Source organism: Ictidomys tridecemlineatus, unplaced genomic scaffold, assembly GCF_052094955.1.
Source record: "Ictidomys tridecemlineatus isolate mIctTri1 unplaced genomic scaffold, mIctTri1.hap1 Scaffold_42, whole genome shotgun sequence".
NCBI lineage: Eukaryota > Metazoa > Chordata > Mammalia > Rodentia > Sciuridae > Ictidomys > Ictidomys tridecemlineatus.
In genome coordinates this window covers 2,193,256-2,211,789 of record NW_027522720.1, presented here as the reverse complement: position 1 = coordinate 2,211,789, position 18,534 = coordinate 2,193,256, and the positions used below count along the sequence as shown (strand labels likewise).

At 49.1% G+C, this 18,534-nt stretch overlaps 1 pseudogene; it reads right to left on the bottom strand.

Annotated features, from left to right (window-relative positions):
- Positions 1-2,277: 2,277 nt before the first annotated feature.
- LOC144373547 (endonuclease V-like) lies at positions 2,278-11,327 on the bottom strand (annotated as a pseudogene).
- Between the last annotated feature and the right edge of the window lie 7,207 nt (positions 11,328-18,534).

The following is an 18,534-nucleotide window of genomic DNA, read 5'->3' as shown; positions in this document are numbered from 1 at the left end:
TCTCAATTAGCAGCATCCTTGGACCAGTGGATCTATGTGGAGATACCATATGTCAGTATCATGAATAGACATAAGGCTGGAGGGCTGGCAATTGGTAGCTCTCAATCACTTGCTGAGTAGACCAGGGTGGGGTTATCTACTGCACCAGAGGAGGTGCTGGGGCTCTACCATAGGCAAAGCCATGGGTAGGGTATGTGTCTCCTCATCTGGGAGACACATCCCAGGCACCAAGAACACATGAGTGTTTCTGGCCAGAGAGGCAAGAGCTGAGTCTGGCACTTGATCTCTGCCCACCTGCTTGAACATCTGTCCCTCCTCAGCACTGCTCTGTCCCCTGTTATTCCCCTCTTTCAGCCATGACTCATTTGGGCAGGTGACAAAGAAATGAATGAGGTAGCAGATACCACAGTGCATGCCCAGCGTTCCTAGCTCCAGTAAAGGGAACAGTGAGGCCCTGCCCTCCTTCTTGGCCCTGCTGGAGGCTGAATCCAATTGTTGCTCTGGTTTATTGTCTCTCTCTCCCTATGAGTATGATGGATCCTGCCTGACATTTTCCCAAGTAACTTGTCCTGAAGATCTCATTATATAAGTGGATCGTCTAAGCCTTTAGCATTTGTGACCCATAAATGAGATTGGCAAGTTAATAATGTGGCCCTAAACACATTTTCCCTGCTGGCATTGGAAGAGAATTACCAGGGGATGGGACAGGGTGCTAGTGGGAGGAGACGGTGCCTTACTAGGCATTCAGAATAAAGCTTCATGAGTCCCTGAGGCTTCTATACTTCTGTAAAAAGCCCCAGCCTCAGTTTCCCCACCTGATGTTTTTTCTCTCGCAACATAGCTTTGATTTTACACTGAGAAACCCCATCTCCATGGGTGGGTGAAGGCTGGCTCTGACCCTGGCTCTGGCCACCCCAAGCCACAGTGACATGCTCAGGGAAAGGCCTGTGACAGGCTGGGCCAGTCAAGGCACACCACCTGTGGGTTTAGCTGGAGCCATTCAGTTAGAACATCCACATGCATGAGGTCACTAGATGCAGGAAGGAGGAAATCTAGAGTTTCTGCTGAACCCCCATGGGTCAGGGATGGTAAAGAGCCAGGAGGCTGGTAGGCCCTGGAGTGAATCACCCTGGAGTCAACACACAGGACTCACTTTTGCTTCAGGTAGTTTCTGTCACATGTGACCTGGAGTTCTGATCATACACAGGATGACTTGGCTTGTACACCTGCACATTCTTGCTCCAGGATTCACCCACATGAGAGACTGTGAGGAATCCCCAGGGAGGATGACAACCTGGTCAAAAGATAGGCCTGGAGCAAGTGTGCTTGAGGATGGCTCCACTCTGTGCTCAGGGGTCTACTGCTCATGCTGGGAGCCATGGACAGGGGAAGATAACAGAAACTGATAAGCAGTGAAGGTGGAGGAGGTTGACCAGCATCTTGCAGTCCAGGCAGACAGCCCAGCCCAGTGGTGCCATTGTTTGGACTTTGAGTGTCACTGAGAGGCCTATGTGTTAGGCTTGATCCCCAGCCCATGGTTCTATCCAGAGGTAGTGGAACCTGTAGAGAATGGGCCTAGTAGGAGTCCTAGGTTGATAGGAAAGAGTGGGCCCCTGGTCTCTTCTTGTTTTCTTCCTGGCTGCCATGAGGTGAGCAGCTTCATTCCTGCCATGATGTGCTGCCTTGCCACAGGCCCATCATGGACCTGTGGTTACCATGAACACCATGCCACAGGACCAGGTGGCATGAACTAAAACCTCTGGAAAACATGAATGCCCTCTTTTTAAGGTAATTGTCTCACTTATTTTACCACAGTAACAGAAATCTGGGTAGCAAAACTCCACCAAGTGCATGGCCAGGGGAGTACAGTGGGTACTGCTGGGCTGCCTGGGTTGCTGCTGGGGCAGGTGGGCCAGGTTGGTGAGCCCCCATCCCACACAGGCCCCTGGTGGTGCCCCAAGACCTTCATGAGGGATTAGAGACAGCTTTCTTGGGCAAGAGAGTTGTGTCTACAGCTAGGGCACTGTGCCTGGAGGGAAAAGTGCAGACACCCCATCTTGCCCCCCAAACACACAGCTTATTCTGGAGACACTGATCCTAGCATCCCACTGATGGGGAAAGAGGCACACAGAGGTGAAGTAACTTATCCCAGCACACAGAGCAAACATCTGAATTAGAACCTGCACACAGATGTTCCCATCAGGACACAGAGCGCCAGGCAAAGCCCTTCAGACCCTCTTCTGAGGAGGCAGGACAGCAACACCCTGGGGACCTGTGCTAGGGATCTAAGAGGTATATTGTCTCCCCTGCAGCCTGAGCTGGCTCTGAGGCCCTGAAGGGCCGGCTCCAGGAGGCCCATGGCTCTAGTGAGATGTTGAGGAAGAGGCCAAGGGGCACCAGCTTGACCCCCTTAAGCAGCCCAGAGTCTGGGGGTGGGGGGGTTGGACTGAAGCTGCCAGCTTTCCCATGAGTACCTGGGGGGGAGACAGACAGGAATCTGGACACTGCTAGTGTCTTTTGCAACTAGTTGCTCTCTGTTCAGGTCCCCTGGAGCCCCTATATCTCCCCACCTGGCTCTGCCCCCTCTGCTGTCAACTTAGGTGCCCTCTTTCCTTAAGGGACAGGCAAATGTCTCCAATCCTCAGTGGGAAGGGATCCTCAAAGTTGTGTCTACCCTTGGACTTGGGTGAGAGTTCCACCTTTTTCCTGGCTCTCTGTGTGTGCAATGCCTGCCCAAGCCTGTGGCAGTCATGTGTCCCCTGGAGAGCCTTGCTCAGGTCTGCTTGGGCAAGTGACATTTTAGAAGGACAGTTCTGGGTGCTTTCACTATGGTCCTGTTTCCTTAACACCCTTGACAGAATTCCACTGGGTGGCTTGGCTAAGAGGCTGACCCATGAACAGGTGCTCAGTGCACAGGTGCAAGCCCTCTGCCCACCATCTTTTTCCTGGGCCCAGCCTGGGACTAAACTCCTGCTCATCCACACTTCACTTACTGGGGATTTTCTGCATGTCCAAGAGACTTCATATGTAGTTGCACATCTAATGTCTGCCAAACCTTATGAGGAAAACAGGTTCTAAGTGAGAGCTGGTGGTCAGCTTTCTCAGAGGCTACTGTAGACCCACCCCAAGGGGGTGCTAAACACTCAATGCACACTGCCTTGCATGAGGTGCCTGGCAGCTGGACTGTATCTAGTCAGGATATGTTGGGCTGTACCTTGGGCTCATCAGGAAGCCATCATGCACAGCATGTGGCAGAGTCTCTTTTCCTGCTGCCTTTTTGTTTGGTCCACAGCCCAATTGCACTAGGGTAATGTGACAGGTTGCTGAGAGACCCAAGGAATTATGCACATATGGCATGTAAGATATTGGTGTACATTTTTTGGTACCAAGAATTGGACACAGGGGTTTCTCACCACTGAACCACATCCCCAGATATTTTATATATTTTATTTAGAGATAGGGCCTCACTAAGTTGCTGAGGCTGGCTTTGAACTCACAATCCTCCTGCTTCAGCCTCCTGAGCTGCTGGGATCACAGGTGTGTGCCACCATGCCAAGGGACATTGGTGTATTGAAAGCTTTTCATGGAGAAAGCCCAGGGTAGCAAGTTGGACAGGCAGTGCCCCCTCCCCCTGCCCCAGTATACCTCATGCAAATCTTTCTTTTTTATACCTTGTCCAATGGCAGCTGGAAAACAAGAGGAAATTTTCATCTCCATGGTGCCCCCGACACAGGCCGGTCATCCAGGGAGAGGGGTTTACTTGTCAGGCCACAGCAGTGACATCAATAGAGTCCTTCATCTGCTTTTATTCTTTTATGACAAGCATCCAAAAAAGCTTCTGTCCTAGGTTGTGTGCAAAAAAACCCCAAACAAACAAAAACAAACAAACAAAAAACAGCTCATTCTGAGAATTCTGGTCTGCCTTATATACCCTGTGTGAGAGTCAGTGTCCCTCAGGATGGCATTTACCTGGACATTCTTGTCTGGGCTTAATGTGACTTGGGAATAGACTGGGGCACTTCAGGGACATGGTTTTTCACTGTCCTCCATTTCTTTAAAGATGACACACCTCCCTCCTCTTCTCCATTGTTGATTACCTTCTTCCATCTTGATCTGGAACTGGGGAAATGGGTCCCAGAGGATCTGCAGCCACCTACTTTCTGCCAACTCCACTCTGGGAGCCTGGAGTCTGGGGGGCAAACTGGTACATGAAGGACTGGGAATGAGGCAGGTCACAGGTGGGCCATCCATTGTGCCCTTCCTCTCAGTTTCTACTTCAAGCTCAGGTAAAGAGAGGAAGTGGCCAGCTAGGCAGGGAACAAGTTGCCTTCCCACATTGGAGATGGGGCTTGAGGCTGTTCCTCTGGGTGAGGATGGCAGGAGTGTCCCTAGCTCTCTGGCAGTGGGCACAGGGTCTCACTTGGCTTCCTGTTTGGCATTCTCTGAACCCCTGGCAGCCCATGCCTTGGCCTCATTCCAGGCTGAGGACAGACTCATGTGTACTGAAGCATGGTCACACCAGTGTGAACTCCCTCTGTGGCTCACTATGGCTGGTGGGGCACCAGGTAAAAATGAACCTTCAAAGAAAAGACAGAGCAGGTGGAGGCAGGTTTATATTCAAAGAATGGACTGAGCAGGAGAGCTGTGATATTCACACAGCTTTGGGTCCATTGTGCACATGAACATAAATCCTCTTCACATACTCTAGGAGGGCAATTGTAGACTCATTATGGTCTGGAACTGGCGCTGGGAAGGTCTGTCCTATTGGGGCACTGTGGCCACATCCACCAGTCAGTGCTGGATAGGATAGACTACCACTGGCCATACTAGGTGTTCCAATGGGCATGTCCAGGATCCTCCTCCATGTTCTGATGGGCCTCTACCTGTGGTTTGGTGGGTGAGGTCCTCATAGCTACTTTCCTGAGGGTGGAGTGGAAAGTTAGCAGTCCAAGTGCTCACAGCACTCAGTTCTCTCCACTCTGCTTGGCCCTGCTTTTCCTGTGAGCCTCCAAGCCTGCCCTGGGGCCTCTGCTGTGGTCCTTAGTGGTCTACAGGCTCTCCCAGGCCTCTTTTGGGTCATGCCTTAGGACTCTGTGCATTCTGGTTCCTGGTAATGACATGGAGAAAGGGCTACCATAAAATGCCAGAGCCAGCCCAGAAGACTCTGTGTGGTCCTTGGAAGGCCTGAGGATGCGTCTGCCCAGAGGTTGACAGGCCCACCCTGTACTTAGATTGACAGCTTCAACTGTGAAGCTGGGCAGTCCCAGTGGCCTGTCTCTCAGCTTAATAAGGCTTAGGGACAGTCACAAGGAAATGAGAAAAGAAGGGAAATAATCACAGAGGATGCACAGCTCTTGAATGACTTGTGCTGTCCAGGCCTAAGTACCACACCAGCATGGACCCCGACTGTGGCCCACTATGGCTGGTGGGGCACAAGTTAAAAATGAATTCTGAAAGAAAAGACAGAGCAGGTGGATGCAGGTTTATATTCAATAGAGTGGAATGAGCAGAAGAGCTCTGGTGTTCACACAGCTTCTTTCAGGGAGTAAGAAGTGCCAGAAATAGGGCCTGGAAGCCAGGCTGTCACTGTAGCCTGTGCTGCTGCAGCCTGTGCTACTGCTTATTTACATACTAGGCCTGAATTTCTTCAACTATACAATCCAGTACCTGCCTTGTGGTGAGGCTGCCATCGGACTTTGCTACCCCATCTACAGTCCTCACAACAGGACTGTGTTGTGACACCTGGGACCAGAACTACTGTGCTGCCTCACAGATGAGGAAAAGAGGGCCAGGCTGCATGTGATATAGCTAGTTGTGAAGAGCTACCAGAGGCCATGTCATTTCTGTGAAACCCAAGGCAGGGTCTCTTGAATGTAAAGTGGACCATGAGAAGCTGAGATAACCCTGCAAGGAGACAAGTTTTGGGTTAGTTATTTCCAGAGAGTTCCCAAAAAGCCAGGAGTCTGTCTCACTCTTCTCCCCCTTTAGAGACCTTTTGCCACCTAGAGGTCTTCTCCTGTGTTCCTGGCCAGTTCATAGCCACAACACTGCAGCATAAAGAGGCTGGCTACTGAAAGCAGTCACCTGTGAGCAGCCTGAGCCTCCCCTAGTGCTCACCTCTTCTGAACTTGTGGAGATGGCATGAAGTGACCCAGAGTCCTGCAAATGTGTTCTCAAGAGCAGATGTCACCCTGAAGGAGATAGAGCTTGGTAAGATGTGATGGCGATTCTGAGCCAGACTCTGGACACACCTTTCCTGACCAACAGTCTGCGATACCCTTACACCTCAGGCCCAGCTTTCCAGATATTAGGAATAACAGCCACTGGTGTGTGGGTGACAGGGATGACAAGAACCTCAGTGTTGAGGCTCTGAGACAGATGAAGAGGGTCCTAGGGTCCTCCCTATATGAGCAGCTCCCCACATGAGTGAAGTCTGAAGACTTCACTCAACTCTCTTTTGAGGACTCCCAGTAGAGCTAGTCTGTCATTCTAACTGTGACTCCTGCCATTTATAGAATGTTCAGCAAGGATATCAGAGTAAAATAGGGCTTGTGTGTCACAGGTGGAGACTTGGAAAGACCCTGCTGAGAAGGAATATGGAACAGGGCACAGTCCCAACTGGGACCCTGGCCTCAAGAAGCCCCCATGATCCTAGCTCAGATGTGTTTAGCTTAGCTTTGGGATCATATGACTCATGGACAGCAGCAGCTAATCCTCAAATGTCTTCTGCTTCACTGGGGAAGTAGGTGAGGTGGGCAGTGAATGTCTGACAGGCAACAGCCCAGCATGGCAGGAATACTTGCACCTGGCACTAGCAATGCAGCAGTATCTATGACCAGGTGTCCACCAAGCAGTAGGAGGGAGGCTCAATTCCAAGACCATCTCTCACATTATCTAGGAGGGCTGAGAGGCCAATAGGCCCAGAAAGAAAATGTGAGGCCTGCAGTACCCATACCCATCCCAGCAGATACAGGGACATGAGCTTCTGGATGCAAGGGACTTTTCTCTGATTTGTGAGTTTAGGACTTGGTGGGCTCTTCTTCAGCTCAAGGCACATGACCCTGTCTATTTCTAGGTGGACAAAGTACTTTTCGTGTGGCTGACACCTCAGCTGCAAGAACAGGAGTCATTCATTGGTAAGCTGAGAAGAGGACAGAGACCTGCCCTGCAGGTCTGGGATAGCAAAATCCAGAGTTCTAGGGCTGAGGGCCTCTGAGAGAATCTCCTGGATTTTTTTTCATTAGGCCACTGCAAAAGAATGGAAGAGAAAAGGCCTCTTGGGGATGGGGATGTACTCAGGTTAGACAGCCCAGCCTAAGACTTCAGCAACATCCTGGATGGGAGAGAGCGAGGCTTTTGCTAGTGGACATTCACAAGCCCACTCATTCACCACCTCTTTGCAAAGCTGCCCCAGGAACACAGCCATGGTGGTATGCAGGCTGCTGTTGCCACCTAGAGGTCATTCTGCAACCTACAATCAGGCCCAGGCAGGGCTGAAGCCCACTTTCAAAAGAATGTGCTTGGTGGTTGCCTCCATCCATTCAGTACAGGCAACAGACCCAGAAGTTGGGAGATCCGAATTAGCAGAAAGAGAGGGGAGGCTTCTGGTCCCTCTGCCCCACCTCTCTGCAGTCTCCAAGGCTGGATGTGAAAGGCAGGTACAGACCATATCCCCAACTCCTGCCAAAGGCCCAAGGGCCTGGTAGTACACAAGGAGCTGCTGCCTCAAAAGACAGATCTGAAAGCCCTGAACACTGGCTTCTGAATTCCTGCAGTGAAGTCTACAACATGAAAGCTTAAGATACAAACTGGCTCCTGTTTGCTTTATACACTCCCTGACCCACCATCATCTGGCTGAGCTGCCTAATCAAACTCCTACCTGAGCCAGAGCCTTTGCAAATGCTGTTACTGAGCCAGATATCTTCTTGATCATGGCTTCCCTTATATTTTCACCTTATGCTTCTGTGGAACACTTACTGGCATGTGACTGGCATCCCCTCATCATAACTGAGTGTGAAAGTGAGCTGTGGGCATCATGTGCTCAGCTGCAGGCTGAGTTCCTCTCAGCTGAGCCAACTGGCTCATTAGAGTGCTGATCCCCTGACCTCTGAGCACCAGTTTAGGTGTTGAGTACCTGGTATAGCCACACCCTGGAGTTTCTGATGCCATAAGTCTTCCTCAGTGCTCTCCCCAAGTGTTCCTGCATGGGTCCTCAGCTAAGAAATGCTCCTTCTGAGCTCCTGATTGGGGACTGGTGGAGCACCCTGCCATCAGAGATAACATCAAATGATCCTCCAGAAAACTTGGTACCTGGGTGAAGGAGGTTGAAGTACAGGAGAAGCTGAGTGTCGGGCACAGTGGCTTCTGAAGTACAGGCCGGGAATTCTCAGTATAGAATTCCTGAGAACTCTGCATCCTCCTGTCTACCCTCCTGTTTCTAGGGACCAATATGTACACACCAGGCTCCCCAGCAAGGGGCTCATGGGCTTGTCCTCAGCCCAGGGCCTTCTTGTCCTCAAACCACTGCTCTGTGACCCCAACTGAGCTGACAAATGGTGAGAAGTTTAGGAGAAAGTGCTGGACCCCACCTGGTACAAGGGTTCTGGAATCTGGCACCTGCAGCAGCATCAGGTTAAGTGCACGGATGTCTCCAGGCTCATCTTTTGGCCCACAGAAATGTAAAGAAGCTTGGTGCTAAGGCTGTGTCTCTTCAGGGCCTATAGCATAAAAGGTAGGTCAGACAAATATGGGACACATGCCCTTGGGTCCAGGCCAGCCACAGGGGCTAAAGGCTCTGATGAGGTCCTGAGTGTAAGCAGAAAACTCTTGAACTCCTGTCCCTTAGGCTCCTTCCCAGTGCCTGTCTCCAGGCACAGTGGGCAAGTGCTGACAGCAGAGGGTCTGAAGTGCATGTGTGCGAGTGCATGCACTGCCTCTGACCTCACAGAGTAGGGTGAAGGTCCAGGCCAGTCACCATTCCCAAGATAGTGCCAGAGCCTCCTGAGTGAAGGGAAGCATCTTCTTCAGTCCACAGAAGCTGAATCTACAAAATAGGTAGAAAACTTTAAAAGAACTTCTTTCCTTGGTGAAGTGCTGATGTGAGCCTCTTTCTCTTAAAAACCTAGTTACAAGCCAGGAAAGAGAAGAGATGTATCTTGGATGGATACTGTACCCAAGTAAAGCCATCTGCTGAGACAGCCTTGAGTGTGTCTAAGGCTTGACCTTAAAACAGGATTTGAGATGGGCAGCAGCTCATTTTGGAACACAGCACTGGTAAGTAGAGGAGTGGTCTGGGGCACAAGGGGCCACCCTGGCAGCAGGCTATGGCCAGGACTGAGCTTTTACCTTCCTTCTGCTTCCTCTCCTACCAGGAGATTGGGCATGTGTGGGTCACCTCCATACTTTCCTTTGCAAGGGAAAAGGTGAGCCCAGAGTGTATCACATTGGCCTGGGTAGAGTCTGGACCTCTGTACCCTCCACTGATGTTGATGGAGTGAGTGCTCTACACAGGCTCCTTAGCTGGAGGAAAGGACAGATGGGGTCTCAGCTCTTGGAATTTGCTGTCCAATGGAAGGGCCAAAGTGTTAATGTCACCTTCCCAGTTCAGTTTGCAGGGCCAGAGAAAAGAGATGGAGGAGTGAGAAAGAGTGGATGTAGTCACAGTCAGGAGCAGCAGTCCAAAGCATAGGCAGCACCATGAGCAGGGTCTGGAGGCTGAGCTAGGGGGACAGGCAGCTGGGATGGCATGGGGGTGACTGGACAACAAAATCTACAGTAACCTATGTGAGTGTGGTAGCAGCACAGAGGTGGAGATGGAAGACTAATAATAGCAGAGGGAGGAGTCCAGCAGCCCAAGGGATTGTAAGCTACAGGCTAGGATGCACTACCCAGGGCCTCATGGACGGAGGCACCCAAAGAACACCAGGTGTGCTTTACTCCAGGCCAGGATCTAGGCACACAGAGGTAAGCAGAAGGTAGCTGACCAATCCTCCCCATCCCCAGGGCCATTCCAGGCACCTTCTGGCTGGGCTCAGGCTGTCCAGCCCTCCTTACCTTCTCATTGTGCAGGGTGCTGTTCTCCAGCCCATCTACTTGCAGGAGTTTCTTGGCCACTCCAGAACAGGTCAGCTCTGTGAAGACACCAAGGTAGCAGGCCACACCAAAGCTTGGCATATGGCAGAGGAGAGTGAACTGGTGAAGTGGGGTTGGCCAGCTGTAAGCCATGCAGCCTGCAAATGGGCACAGTATGAGGGATTAACAGAATCTCACCATCTGCAGACCTGCAGAGCACTCAGGGCCCAGACTCCAAGACCCTCTGTGCCCTGACTTCATTGGTGAGGTTGGTGCAGAGGAAGCCTTCTTCCTTTACAGGTCCAGTAGCCTAATTAGCATCCTCACAACACTTCACCCTCTTTTTCCTTTCATTTTCTGGCAATTTTCTTTTTCCTGTCCCCTTTGCTGCTGCCCTCAGGCCTATGTATATGTTCCCATGCCCAGGAGCAGCCTGCTGCTCTCAAGACTAGCATCCAGGTCAACATGAGTTTATCCTTTGGCTTTGGGGCCGTGGGGTCCAAGGGCAGTGTCCAGGATGAACAACAACCTCAGCACCCTCCTGGACCAAGGTCTATTCATCCATAGTCCTGATTATGCAAAGAGGCCATTCTGTCCACTTCATGGATGGTAGTGAGGGTAGGGCTCTCTGAGTTCAGACCCTGTGACTTTTCTCAGTGGCCAGGTTGGCACTGGATCATGGTCCTGGAGATGGGCCAGTGTAGGGTGCTGTGGAGAAGAGGAGGGTAGGCAGTGAAGGTGGGGTACAAAGGGGGCTCTTCTCTGGGTGGGGGATCTGTCCTGTGTCTCATGGCCTGATGGTGAAAATGAGTCCAGAATGGAGCCATCAAAGTCCTGCTGGCAGCAGATGCTCTTGCCATGGGGTTGGAAGTGCCCTTTCATCCTTCCAAGCACCCACCCTGACCTCTTTTGGGAGCAAGAGTACCTTGATGGTAGAGCATCAAATTTCCACACACAAGGAGGACCTACAGAGCCACAGGGGAGTCACAGTCAGCTAAGCTGATTCTCACTCCTCTGTATGGGCTGTCCTTGAGGCAGCACAAAGAGGAACTGCCACAGGGGTCCAGGTTTTTAGAAAATTCTCTTCTTTTCTGGCTCTGGGTATTGGTGGCTCACATGAGCCTCCCCCTGTGACCAGGCTGAAGCAGAGGGGCCACTTTACTGCCCTGAAATGAGGCATCTGCCTTGGGCATGAGGCCTGGCTTCTATAGCCACTGCACCAAATCCACCAGGAAGGACAACTCTTGGAAGGCCATGAGGCTAACCATTCATCTCTCTTCATACACCAACTGCCATCAGGCATGCAGGCTAGCAGGCACCTGAGGCCACCTGCTTCCTTCCTCCATTTTCTCTGCCCTGTTGCTCACTACCAAAAACAAACCTCCCATCTCTACTCCACCCATGGCCTCCTTCTCTGCCTCACCCATGGGTAGGATATGCAAGGTAAAAGATTTGAAAGAAGTGACAAAATAACCTTCCCCCCAAATGGTGGTGGGGATTGAGTTCAAAGATGAGTTCTCAGTTCAAACGTGCCCACCTGGGACCTGGTATGTGTGAGGATCCCCAACTCCATTTTCCAGGAGCTGTTCTAAGGGTGGTGGTTAGCCTCACCCCTGCTTGCCCCTTCCCTCCTTGCCTTCTTGTAAGTCAATGCTGACTTCACCACTTGCATTGGCTGCTGGAGGCTCAAAGACAAAGCACTGGAAGGCACTAGCATAAAGGCAGCATCATGTGGACACTGGGAGAGATGAGAAAAGCTGGCTCTCCTGGAGGCTGTGACAATGAGGTTACCACACTGACTTTATGAAAAGACCTCTAATCATCTAATAAGTTAGGCATGCCCTCAGAGCTAGGAAATCTGAGAGAATAGGGGTTTGCAGGGACAGGATAGTGTAGAGACACAGAGGGAGGAGGGGAGTGCACCCTGATGTGCAGCTGCAAGGACAGAAGATGAACTGACTCTGAAGACTTTTCCCATGATGTTAGGAGGTGTGGGTGTGGAGGACAGAGGGCTCAGATGGACCAGGCATTTTGGAATGACTGGGAACAACCCAGAAAGCTTTTAAAGTTCAGCTTCTTTTTTTAGGCTTCTCTGGCAAACAGACTGTTTCAAACCCAAAAGACCCTACCCCACAGTGGAAGAGGGTGGCTGGTTATAACCTGGTAGAGCATGTAGGTCAACCTCTGCTCTAGAGCAGATAGGTAAACCTCTGCCTACAGCACATGAGTGTGGGGCTCTTCACTCTCTTTTCATTTGTCTCCCTGGCCTGAGCTACTTTGCAGCTTGGTCTGTTCATTTCCCCCAGGGGCACAGTGACATCTGTAATAGGCTCATCTTATGTCATGGGCCTGGGAAATGAGAGGAGGCTTTCCTTTCTTGCTCTCTGGTTTTTGGAGCTTGTGTGTAGAAATTCTAATTAAGCAGCAATTATAATTCTACAGGGACATAGGATGCCCCTTGGGTCCCTGTGGAAAGTCATCTGTATGCTTCAGCAGTCCAGCCTGCTTGGCTTCAATAAGAATCAGTTTCTCTTGGCTACCATTAGAGTGGACCCTCCCCACTTTGGATCATTTACAGCCATGTTTCTTACCAATTTACTGATGAAAAGGCCAAGAGACAAGTAAGCCCTCCAGGCTAACAGAGGAATCAGTTCTCCTAGGTGTGTTCAGTTGACAATCCAGCCTCCAAAGAGTAGTAGAAATTGTGATTTAGGAGCTATCACCAAGAGATCTGGAGTATTCAATAATAAAAATGGGGGTGTGGGAGGTGGATGGTTCTAGAGAATGTGTATGTAGCAGGAATCCTGGACTTCCAGCCTCCAGAACTGAGTAAAATAATTTTTTGTTGTTTATAAGGCACTTGGTCTGAGGATTTCTGCTATAGCAGCTCAAATGGACCAAGACAAGGGTGCAGGGGGCCACTCCTAGACTTGTGGGGTGAGGGGGATCACTAAAAGAAGCAAGTCTACACTAGGTCTTAAGAGAGAATTGGGAGCTAGCCAGGTGGAGACTAGTCCAAGAGAGGAAATATGCCTGGAAAGGCCAGGTGGCCAGGCACAGCACTGTGTGTGAGGCAGGCAAAGCCAACCTGAGAGGACTGTGGGTGTAGGGAATAGGGTGTGGGAAAGATAGTAGTGGTGGGAGCCCAGCCTACAGGGTCGTATCAAACAGGGGACAGATCACAAAGGGCTTCAAGACACTGTCAATAAGTGTTTACTTGATTTACCTTGAGGTTACAGGAAGGACACTGAAGTCCAGTTAAGAGGACTTATGGTGACATGATTCCACTTTTTTTTTAAGGAAATCACTCCTAGCCTTGGGTATCAAGGAGTAATATTTGGGGTGGGGAGCCCATGGCGATTTGCCTTAGTAACCTACAGAAGCAGAGATGGCAGAACAGACAGGAAAGGGGGTAAGGGGAGGCAGATAAGAGGGCAGATTCCAGCAAGATTTAAAAAGCTGAAAATATGAAGATGACATCAGACAAGATGTGAGAGGAAGGGAGGAATCCAAGAAGAGACTGATATTTGCAGCTTGGGCAGGTCTGAGTGTGTGCTGCCTGTCACTGAGGTGAGCACCCAAAGCTGACAACCATATGTGCAGGTAAAGACCATGAGTTGGTAATTAAAAGTCACAGAATTCCATTAATTTTTTATCTTTTCATTTTTTCCCCTTTCAAACACTTCTCACCTGTTAATGAAATTCTATGAAAGGTGGGCTGCAGATGTGGCTTAGTAGTAGAGTACTTGCCTGGCAATATGCCAGGTCCTGACTTTGGACCCCAGTACCAAAAAGAAGAAAAGGAAACAAAGAAACTTATATACCATTAAGCTCTGAGAGACCTCTGCATTTTTTTAAATATTGGCTTTAGGTCTTATTTTATTTATTTACTTATTTACTGCTGTGTTGTCTAAGCTGCTCTCACACTCCTGGACTCAAGCCATCTTCCTGCCTCAGTCTCCTGAGGAGCTGGGACTGTATGTGTGTCCTTCCACCCATGGTTAGATCATATTTTAAAGCAACAGCACATATAAATCCAGATGTGGCAACACAGGCTGCCCTTTCTGGTCAAGTTCCCCCTTGGCTCCCAGGTAATCACATTCCTAAGCTTCTCTGAGGTTTTCTGTGCCTGTGTAAACATCCTGCAGATCACTGGCATTAACCACTGTATGGCAGCACCCATGAAAATTCAGATACCTGTTTCCAATAATGGGTACTTTATGTGTATTTGGGTTTTCACAATTCTGAAAGCGATTTTCAGTGCTGTACTAATACTCTAGCATATGTTTGCTTCAGTAAAAACAGGAAGTTGGGCTGGGGAATGCTGGCATGAATGAAGCTCTGAGTTCCACCTGAGCACCACAAAATAAATCAAAGTGTCTCCAGGACATTCATTTAGAAATGCACATCTCCAGCAATTCAGGATAGTGAATTTAATGATTTAATGGCTGTTTCTGAGAGTTTGTGGTCAGGTATAATATTGAAGCCAGAATTAGACACTCAGATAGGCAAGGGTCAATCCAGAGAATGGAAGGATTGAAATGTTAATTCCTTCAGAACACTTCCTCCACCCTTATCAACATAACCCGCCCTGTTCCAACCTGTTTCTAAGGTAACCCGTCCCAGGGATATATAGGGAGATTTAATAAGCCCTCTTCCTGCCTAAATCACTCTGCTTTGGCTCCTCCAGCCCATCTGCATCTCACCTTTTGGCCATCCATCTCCTGAGCCTTGTCACTTATACAGGAAGGAGAGAGATAAGGGAGAAGAGATCTGGAGAACAAAGAAAGCCTAGGACATATAAAAAGGCAGAACACCCTCACTTCTTGGGATACCAGGATACCAGCTATGGCCCCCTTTGTCCCTCCTGGGAGAAGTCTATGTTATCCCTTTTTAAATAAACCCTGCTTTGTACACTTGCCTCTGCATGTTTCTCTAATGTTCAAACTTCAACATTTGAGGAAGCAGAACTTGTCACTGGTAACCTGTGGTATCAATGTTAGTACAGATGTTCCTATAGGAAGTAGTCCACTGGGCATTATACAAGTAAAGACTGTTCCCTATTTCTATTTTGCTGAGGGTATATTTTTTCTAAATTATACATTTTGTCAAATGTTCTCTATACCTATTAAAATTATCATTTAGAGCTTATTGTTTAGCTTATATAACTGATGATATTTATAGATATTTTTGAGCTATCCTTGAATTTCCAGAATTTATCATATTTGGAAATGATGTGTGTTAATTATCCTGATAAATTTGATTTGTTAATTAACAAACAAACTCAGCAATGGGCAAAAGACTTAGACATTTCTTCAAAGATACATAAATACCGAAAAAGCACAAGGTGCTCAACATAACTAGCTATTATGGCAATGCACACTCTGAGGACCAGGTTAGTAGCTCAGTGGTAGATCACTTGCCTAGCATGTGTGAAGCACTGGGTTCTATCCTCAACACCACATTAAAATTAAGAAATAAATAAAAGTATTCTAAAAAATCGAAATGTTCATCATTTTAAAAAAAATCCCAACAAAACAAAACAAAATTCTGAACCAGGCAAGGTGGCACATACCCAGCAACAAAGAAGGCTGAGGCAGGAGAATCACGTGTTCAAGGCCAGTCTCAGCAACTTAGCCAAATCCTGACTCAAAATTTTAAAAGGGGCTGAAATGTAGCTCAGTGGTGGAGCACCCCTGCATTCAATCTCCAGCACCTACCCACCAAAAAGAGAGAGAGAAAAATTTAATAAATTGATACAGTGAGTCATCTTCAAGGTATATATCCAAAAGAATTAAAGCAGATCTCAAATGTTGATGAACACCAAAGTTCACAGCAATCATAACAGCCAGAAGATGCAGAAGGTGGAAGCAGCCTGAGTGTCTATTAACATATGAGTGGACAGTCTCAGTATCCACCCATATAGTAGCATTCATTATCTAGCTATAAGAAAGTTGAATGCTGATACATTTCACCATATAGATGAACCTTGAAAACATCATGCTAGGTGACACAAGCCAGACAAATGCTGAGCTATTCTATTTATGTGAGGTACCTGAGGCAGTCAGAGTGACAGAAAGTAGAGCAGGGATCTCCAGGGGCTGGGGTGGGGCTGGGGAGTCCTTGTTGGGTGGGGAAGGTGAGGACACTCTGGAGCAGGATCTGGTGGCTGTGTAACACCACTATGCTTGAAGCCAGTGACAATACATTTAAAAGTGGTTACATGGTGCATTTGGTGTAATGTGTATTTTAGCACATTTTTTTTAAAAAAGCAGCAGTGGCCCAGTGGTGGGGTTGTAGTTGGGAACATTAGGGATAGGACAGAAGGGAAAGCCAGTTCCCTGTTACCTGTAGAAAATATGCATGAGCCAAAGAATTGGTCTCCCTAGCATTTTTCTCTGCAGCTGGCCTACTGCCTAACAGCTACCTCTGTGTGCAATGTCTAACCCTCCTGTCAGAGCTGACAAGAAGAATTGAATACCCATCACATGCTGGCTATTTTCAGCTTTTACCAATACTCAGGGTGTATAGGCTAACTGTAGGAGGCAGCTCTGAAATGGCCGCCTGCAGGAGGTTTGACTGGAGTTCCCAGGCATCCCTCAGCTTCCAGCCAGAGAAGAGAAACTTGTAGCAAAGATCAATGCATGACAGCACCCTTCCCAGGCATCAGGTATCCAATGAATGGACCTGGGGCTTCTCTGTAGCTGGAGGGGACACACAGAGCAGAGGCCAGTGTACAGCACAGACTTTAAGTTTGTAAACTAACTGGGTACCATCTGTGGCTGTGATTATTTGCACAGGGATCTGACTAGAAGAAAGTGATCCAGAAACCCATGAAGTTTTTGAAGTGATTTCATTGGGGAAAAAGACTCCCACCATCTATAAACATCCACATGCTGGCTCTCAGGACGAGAAGACCTGTCTGTCAGCTAGCAGGCTACCTGACCACCGGAGACCACACTGGACCTGGATGAGTGGCCAGCACATCCCCCAGAGGTCTGAAGGTGCTGCATGGGACAGTAAAACTTGGAGAGAACTGTGTCCAGGCCATGTGGGAAGGTGGTCAAGGATGCCTCTGGGACAGGAGTCCCTTGTGTTTCTCCTTTGCTAGCAGAGTAATAAAACTTGTTTTTCCTTTTTCTCAAGGGAAAAATAAAACCCTCTATTATTCATGGTACATAAGCAAACAGTTTCTCGCTGCCTTTCAACTAGATGAGGCCAAGGTACTTAGTTTAGAGCCATGAAATATGAGCTGGTCTGTGTGTGTGTGTGTGTGTGTGTGTGTGTGTGTGTGTGTGTGTGTGTGCATGCATGCAAAAGTGTGCTCACTGGGCTGTGTTTAAAAGGCACTGTTTGCAGGAGCTTAGGTAGGGTTCAGTGGCAGGAAGCCAGCCTAGCATACATCAGGCCCTTGGTTCCATCCCTGGCATTGCCACTCCCTTCTTTTTGTCTCCAGTCTATGACAGCAAGAACAGGCTTCAAAGACCAGCAGCTGGAAGGTGGATGTAAAGGAGGACAGAGGGGCAAATGGGAAGCAATATGGGCACCTGGCTCCTTGGAGCTGTGAGCAAGCCCTGGCCTGCACAGGCTGTCCTGCACAAGGCCTCTGACATTTTGGTCAAGTTTTTATGCCCATCTCTTTCTGTGAACCTGCCTGCATTTCAAAGGCTACATACCTGTCTATAATTGCCTTTCTCAGACACCTGGACAGTGGGCACTTTGGAGGGCAATGGCATTCCACCCATGAGATGAGATCATGAAACAATTACCCTAGCCCAGGTCACGGGGTGAAAGAGGTGGGAACCTTGTTGTGCTGAGTGACCGTTGTTACTGGATAGCCTGGCTACAGAGATGGTGGCTTTCTCTGAGGGGCACAGGTTATGCTATCATTGGCTTTATCTGGTGTTGGTATCAGAGGCTCAATGGTTTCCTGTTTCCATGGTCCCATGGATAGCATGTATTTTGACGTCCCAGCTCCAGTGGCACTCTCTTCCACCACTGTCATCCTGCTGAGTATGATGGTGACTTTGCCCCCAAGGGCTAGGCTACTGGCTTGCTCTAGGTCATCCTGGAGGTGGGTGGAGCCTAATCCTTCAGCTTTTGCAAAGCATCTGCAAGCAAGTTCCTGAAGAAGTCCCTTTCTGTACAGTCATTCCTATCCCTAAGTAATATGCCCTGACTCAGCTATCAGGGAGGGCAAATTCTTGAACTGAGCTTATTATCTATGCAATGGCTGGCTGATGAGCCACATTCCCCCATGGGACTGGATGAGGGCCCAGCACTGACCTGCAGGTAAGGGCAGAGTGGGCTCCCAAACTCTGCATTCCACCAAGAGAAATGCCCAGTGCTCACATTGTCTAGTGAAAGATGTACTTGGTCACCAGCTGACACAGCTCAGGAATCTGGCTCTCGGTCCCCAGAAGCATGTGCTCCACAAAGAGTGCAATGGAGAAAACCTGATTC